Here is a 7,823-nt window from a genome sequence, read left to right on the forward strand (position 1 = left end):
AGCATGTAGAGTCAACAGCTTATTGTGATTATGATTATTACTCAGCGGGATCATCGGTGACATGGGCGAGTGCTGTAAACACCGTCTGTAAACACACTCTGGACTTCTGGCAACATGGAACTTATCATGGGGCGAGTGTAATCAAAGGTTGGTGGCACTGCTGATCCTGAAATCTGTTTCGGATTTATAGGAGGGCCAGGATAGAAAATATGAGACTCAAATCAAGACATAACTAAAGACGTAGGGTTTGTAGTTTATATTTTATTAACATGCAAGGATGACAAATCTTGAATAATCACATATAAGATATCATAATACGAGGCAAGTGTTGATTCTTTCTTATACATTAAACGGAAACTCATTCTGAACTGAAGTTGGCAGCCTCTGCCACATGTTATACTGCTGTAAGGACAATTTGGACCTGGCATCCCAACCAGCCCTCCACAGCTGCTGGTGTCTCATCTTGTCAGCACGGGGGAGGGGCTAACAACTAAATCTGGCAACCCAGAGGAAGAAGAGGTGGAAGTATGCTGCTAGTTTTTGGATCATTAGTGCAGCTTCCATCAGTTTGCTCTTTCTTCACCTACCAAGTCTGTCACAGATAATGTTCCCTATCCGTGTTTTGTGGCAGGTTTTTTGACAAATGTTACCCATTTTCGTACAGATATTATGAAACATTGAACATTTTTGATATTGTCAAAATACATTAAATTGAAGTTGCAGTCTGACATTTTAAGTAGAAAAATGCAAGAGGAGCTGCCGTTCCAGACACAATGTTTCCCTTACTGACAAAAAATGACACTTTTAAATGACAGTTGCAAACTAGATTTGGCCCAAAAAATAAATAAATCACTGTATGTTACATGCTACACATCCATAATTAAAATGGCTTTGAGCAGAAGTGTCATCAGCTTGTGATCTTGTAATCAGAATTTTTCTGGTTCTTATCATCTGATTGAGTTGTACTTGAGTATGGTGAGCATATCTGTGTGTGTGTGTGTGTGTGTGTGTGTGTGTGTGTGTTCCTTATTTTAACATAACTATTTCACTTGACTATTGCTGTTGAAAGGAACAAGCACTTACTTTATGAAAAGGAGTGGATGTCGCTTTCAACTCTGAAAAGTGAAGCCAATGCAGAAGTGCCTTAAATCTGTGTTCTTTCTTGCTAGCAGGGCCAGCAGGGGGAGACTCCACTGGTTGCAAAATGTAAATTTTGGATGCACCTGGCTAACCAAGCTAGCTAGCATTAGCGTTAGCTGGACCATTTTAACCTCTGCAGCTCCACCCTCTAGTCCACAAACCAGTGTAACAGTGGCTATGGCCAAGTCTTTATACAGTCTATGGGAACAAGTCAATCTACTATCTCTTGAAAAAACATAAAGGTTTTTTAAATTAACTTGTGTGGGGTTTTTTAAAATATATTTTTTTGTTTTGTCTTTCAAGCTTCACTGACGGAAGAAGGAAGACATGCAACAAGGGGGCCTCTGGCCGGATTTGAACCCAGGTCCGCTCTAGCAGTGAGCCACCTGAGATGAATGGTTTTGATGGGATGCTAGCAGGCTAATGGTGATAATTGTCATCTCTGCACCATTATCATAAAACATTTAAAACTAACATGTTTCTTTGTGAATGTGTGAAATGTACAGATGGTCTCTGAGATGGAATTTGCATACAGAAGACATGCAAGAATATGTCCTGCCTGGTGCAGATGTGTGTGTCATATGCACTTTTTCATGTGTACATGTGTGAACATGTGTGCATGTGCCATTCCCCTCCCAAGGTGGTTCAGTTGTGTGTAATGCACCTAGCCTGAGGGCCAGGGTTGCCAGGTTGTGTAAATAAATTAAAGCAACAAATTATGTTTAAAAGCTTCTCCCTCAGGCCAGGGAAAACTAAGATCCATTATTCATGGCTTTTACTGCCGGGAATCTAAAGGCAGGTGTGTGTGTGTGTGTGTGTGTGTGTGTGAGAGAGACAGAGAGAGAGAGAGAGAATGTGTGTGTGTGTGTGTGTGTGTGTGTGTTAGTATTTTTTTGTCAATTATTCAAAGATTAACTGCCCTTACTCCAGCGCATTATCTCGTTGATGAAATTGAATACCATTTACATTTTGATACCGGTAATGAAAACCACTACACTGGATGTTGAACCCCATTTATTTGCGCTCTAAATGGAGAGATTCTTGTGCGAGAAACATTTGAAAGCTGACGTAGCGGTTTTCATTTGCATAAGCAATCACAAGTTTCAGTAAACAAAGGAAGACACGATGAAAAAACTAATTATTTTTTATTAGAAAACATTGTAAAGAAGAAGAACAAGAAAAGCATGAGTCCCATGTGTGGGAATAATTTCTTGATAATATTATTTGAATATTTTTCTAGTAGTGAAATGCTATTTGAAATGAGTAATTGTAGGAAAATCTACAGAGGAGAGCTGCAGCAATCTTTTCCAGGTCAGCAGTTATAATTCTGGCAGCATGTCCTGGCTAGTACAATCTGCCCCAGCATGTAGTTAGTCCATCTCCAATAGGAACCTTCTTCACACATGACTACACCAACCTGGCTTCTCTTATCTCCACTGTAATTGTGGGAGATTCAATATTGACATAAAAATATTCATGTGTAAACCGCGTGTTAATTTCCTGAGCTTTTACTGTAAAATAAATGCTCTGAAAAATAATTTTAGGAAGAGTTAGATGAAAAGCTCAATACCACTCTCATGTATGTAAAGTTATTATGAAGTTGACTGTTACAGCAAGAAGCTGGCTAGCTTAGCTTAGCACAAAGACTGGAAACAGGGGGAAACGGAGAGCCTAGCTCTGCCTATAGGAAAAATTATGCCTTCCAGCACCTTTATAAACATTAACATTGATTTGTTTGATCTGTGCAAAAACCGAAGTGTAATAAAGACACATTGAGAAAAGTTCTCGAGGAAGTCACTAGGCTAACAGATTTCTGCTGCTCCCTGTCTTTTTGCTATGCTAAGCTAACTGGCTGCAGCCAGGGGCTTTTTTGAGACTGGCCTCCCCTCAAAAACAACCAGTGTTGCCAACTCCGCTGTGCTAAAAGTCGCTAGAAGCTGCTAAATGCAGTCATCACCTAATTTGCATAATTTACAATGTGCATGTGCTTGTAATGGACGCTGTAGGAGAGAGGAATAACATAGTGGGAAAGACAAAAAGTGAGCAAAAAAAAAAAACCCGTCTAGAACTGCAAGTGCACTGTCTTCTGTCACAATTCCAACCCTCCTCCTTTATCCGGCCTGGGACCGGCTAAAGTGACCCAAAAGAGACACTGAATGTAAACCAGCCAGCGGCGACTTTGTGCATGAGAAATTTGCAGTCTGGACGCTAAGGGGTTAACATCCCCTACGGCTCTTCGACTGCAGCTGGGAGAGACTCCTGCGGGAGGACTGGGCCGCTTGTGAGTGCTTTGGGACAAGGGATGGCTGCCGGCAGCACAGGCATCTTGTTAAGAAGAGTAAGAAACAGCAAAAGTCGAGAGTCGCTTTTTTGAAAAATAGTCGCTATGGGGGTCTGAAAAGTTGCTAAATCTAGTGACAAACTCACTAAGTTGGCGACACTGCCCATAGGTTGTTTGTTCAGGCAGCAAAATATGACCCATATTTATGTTTTTTAGTCCTCTAACGGCCGTAGTAATTGTGTGTGACGGCGATGCAGAGTTTAAATTACGGAAGTTGGACTTTAGGCAGGCGGGTCGAACAGACGTCGGACTTTCACCCAGGAGAACGGGGTCGGTGTCCCATGTGAAAATAAAAGTAAACGATCTGATTCAAACATACTGAACCCGTGCATCAGGTTATTTCATAACTATGTTACTTCATCCTCATAACTACTTTTCTTCCGGCATTTACATACATTTATCCACTGTTGAAACTGTCTTTAATAACTTCTTACCAGGGATTTTTTTTTAATCTTAAACCTAGTTCAGTGGTTTTGTAGCCGAAATTCAACAAAACTACAGCCTTTTTTTACAACCACAAACCGTAGGTGTAATGTACAATGACGTGCGCTATTTTTAGAATGCTCAACACCGTACATCGAGCCTTAAAACACCTAACCTATTCTGTTGTTTAGGTTGGAGAGTTGTATCATTTTTCTCATCCAACTCTGCTAAAAAGCTGATTTTGATATTTCCCAACATGTGACTTTTCTTAGGCCGAGTCCATGCGTACACAGGTATTTTAACAGCTTTTTCAATAGATTTTGGCCTTTTCGAACACACGCAGACTGTTTCTTGAAGTTAAAGACAGATGCTGTTTCCTTCCTTTCTAGGATTTTCTACATGTTTAAACCAAATTGTACAGTTGCCCTGCACTATTTTGAGGAACAGAGACGTCACAATGTGCTACAGAGCGATCGATGTGCTTTTACAGCATGGTAGCCCTCCAGTAATAGGTTTTTCTTCTAAGAACTGTGCTTGTGTGGACACGGTATTTTTTGAGCATAAAGGAGGCAAATCTCAGTCTGCATGTACTCTGGTAGCTTTGGAAGAGACAAAGTCTAAGTGGTTGAATCCTTTAGTTTAATTTTGTTGGCACATGCAAACCACACAGTTTAATTAAAAATACATCATCATTTACCTTTAATTCTGTGCTAAATCATTGTCTGAATGCCGCTCAGCTCCCACACAAACTATTACCGGAGTGAAAGAGACTTTCATTTGCTGTTCATTTACTTAAACGGTGATGAGACGGTGGGTGCATTAGAGAGGATGCTGTGCTTGCTTTGACAAATCAAAAGCCCTTTTCATTTACACCTCTACTGAGAAGAATGAGCTCATGTAAAGTAAATTTTGTCTTAAAATCTGAAGAGGTTTTTCTGTCCTGTTATCTGACCATTCTGGATTAACAAATACAAGGACATAGCCTAGATGTTACTGATTTATTTTTATTAAAATGTCTTGCTGGGCAGGGTCTGAACAGATGATGATGTATGATGTAATGTAATTTGCAGAATTAACTCCCTGTACACTCATAGACCGCTTCACTGATATATTCACTATAATGTGGTTTAAATCCACTAGAGATGTAATTAAGTTATAATTCCATTATGATTTCATTTTAATTTCACGACAATTTAATTATGCCAGAAACACATTCCCACAATACTAATTGAGGTTCGACTCCTTTGATTTATTTTGTATATTATATAAATGTGTCCTTTTAAGGCTGCAGACAATGAGGAGGATGCCGAGAAATGAGGAGGCAGATGTAGATAAATACTGTATTTGTTTTGGAAATTATGACGATTCACTGCTTTAATTTTTTTCCACTCCGTTATGCACACACACAGGCCCCCAATACACTCACACAGGACCCATAGACATGCAGCTGGGAGACATGTTCGATTGATGGGGCTGCCCATGGTCAGGTACCCCAGGACGAGTTCAGGATTTGGTGGCTCCCATGCCCCTCGGCAGCATGGAGGGATAACTGAATGGGCCTGATGGGTACAGGCCCAGGGGGCCCCCAGGCCTTCAGCTACATATGTCACTCAAAGAGACACGTTCCAAGCTGTAGGAGACTAAAATTACCAAAAAGATACATAAAACTGCTACAAAGAGACACAAACGGACTACAAAGAGAAGCAAAACAGCTGCAAAGAGAAACAAAACAACGACAGAAGAATTAATAACTGTGTGTCATGCTTGGAAGTGTCCAGAAAAAGAAATGAAAAGTTATACTGCAGCTACATAGCAGCATCACATTACCAACCTTATAATGAAAACTTTTTTTTTTTAAAGATTATTTTTTTGGCATTTTACTGCTTTTATTAGATAGTGACAGATAGAAAGGGGGAGACAGAGGGAAAGACATGCAGCAAAGGGACCTCAGGCCGGATTCGAACCCAGGTCCGCTGCAGCAAGGACACGGCCTTAATGGTACGTGCTCTACCAGTGTGAGCCACCGGGACGCCCTATAATGAAAACTTGCAGCTGCATGAGCCGAACGTCAGTTTACTCCAGTAGTGTACTTACATCAATTCCATTAAAACAGAGGTTCAAAGTTCAGAGAGCTGGGTTTATTTTACAAATAAAAAGTTCAACAAAACAAAAGATTTTTAGGGCCCTTAAAATATGTCAACATAACTACTGAAACTCTATTGACAGTAAAGACAGCTTAAATATCAACTAAAACTTGGTCTGGTCCGTGGTTTGGGCCTCTGCATGTAACCAGGCTCCACCCTCTTTACAGGAAACTCAACTCAAAGACGAACAAATTATTAGACTGACTAACAATATGACAAACAATGTAAATTAAATGTGTGTGCTTTATCTAGAAAATGTGTTGTCAAAATGTGCTGATAAAGAGTTTTAAGTGACTGCAAATGATGAATGAATGCTGACATGTAAATTCACCAATGATATTGATCCAGTAATATATGACTGCCATATGACATCGACATGGACCATTTTGCATAATGAATATAGTTTGTTATAAAACACATCTGTGCACATCTGTACTTTTACCTGAGTAAAACTTTAACACAGGACTTTTGCTTTTAGTGTACTACTGTACTTCCCTCTCATTTTTTCCTCTAATGCCTGTTTTTTTCAATGGATTGCTAAGGTGATACGAGGTAACAGTATGTGAGGTATTCATATATTTTCCTGGTGATGTCATGCTCAGACTTAAAGTCCATTTTTCTTGTGTTCTCACCTCCTTTATTCAGCCGTTTTCTTTTAACTGCGGGTCACACCGTCCTCTTTATCTCAAGAAGAATTATGAATTTGCCGTTGTGTGTTTTCTCTCTGTCGTCCACCATCACCTGCTTCTACTGTTGGAGTCAGCCAGTCTGATGCCGCAGGGGCCCACTGCAGGCCACTCGATCCTTATCTCTTCCATGTCGGCTTCCTCCTGGCATAACTGTTCATCGTTCTGCTGTTACTGTACCTCATCACTTTCCTGGTGTCAACCTGGGGGCTTGTTAGTCATCGGCCATCTTCTATTCAGACCACCTACTGTGCAGATGGAAGGAGTGGAGAGGGAGGAGGGGAACTGAAGAAGGGCTGTGAGCGATATTACAGAACAGGCTCTCATGGAAAAGCCCGCCTCTACATTATGTATCAAATCTATATGTGAATCCTACTCAGGGACAGAAATTATGATTATAATGCTTAATGTTTGAGGCAAGTCTGCGTGACAAAATCAAGGATTTGGGACATTAAATGCTTTTTTTCTTTCTTTTGGATGGTTTATATAAAAGTGTATTTGGTTTATATACATTTGCATATTTTTTAAAAAATAGAGAAAACATTATTAATGTCTATATTCTGAATATTTCATATATTGTATATCATATTTATTATAATTTATGTATATTATATTATTTAAATTCAATGTATGTGACACCAAAATATATTATAAATAAATTGACTGCTACTGAACAAATGATTAACAAGTAATAAGGCATTGTTCTCGCTTTAGATCGAGTAGTTGCAAAAAGCATAGTTAACTTATAGTTAACTTATAATAGATGAGCAATAAAGTATATTTTAATATCAATAAGCAAACAAAATAAGATTAATAAAGGCATGGCAAAGACATAATGGGTGGGTCATGGGTGTTTGTAATGCCATTATTAACACTTATATAAGCTTATAAACACACAATAATGTTAATAAGCATCTTGTAAGGACTTACAAGGGCCTTATTACTTGTTAATTAATGGTTATTACAAGGACCTTAATATAAAGCGTTACCAATGTATTTATTCAATTTCAATTATTAATATTGTATATTAAAATATAATATATTCTATTAAATAAAGTAGTAGAAAATTAAATATTAAAGGCATTCAGG

This window comes from Centropristis striata, chromosome 18 (assembly GCF_030273125.1).
Source record: "Centropristis striata isolate RG_2023a ecotype Rhode Island chromosome 18, C.striata_1.0, whole genome shotgun sequence".
Lineage (NCBI taxonomy): Eukaryota > Metazoa > Chordata > Actinopteri > Perciformes > Serranidae > Centropristis > Centropristis striata.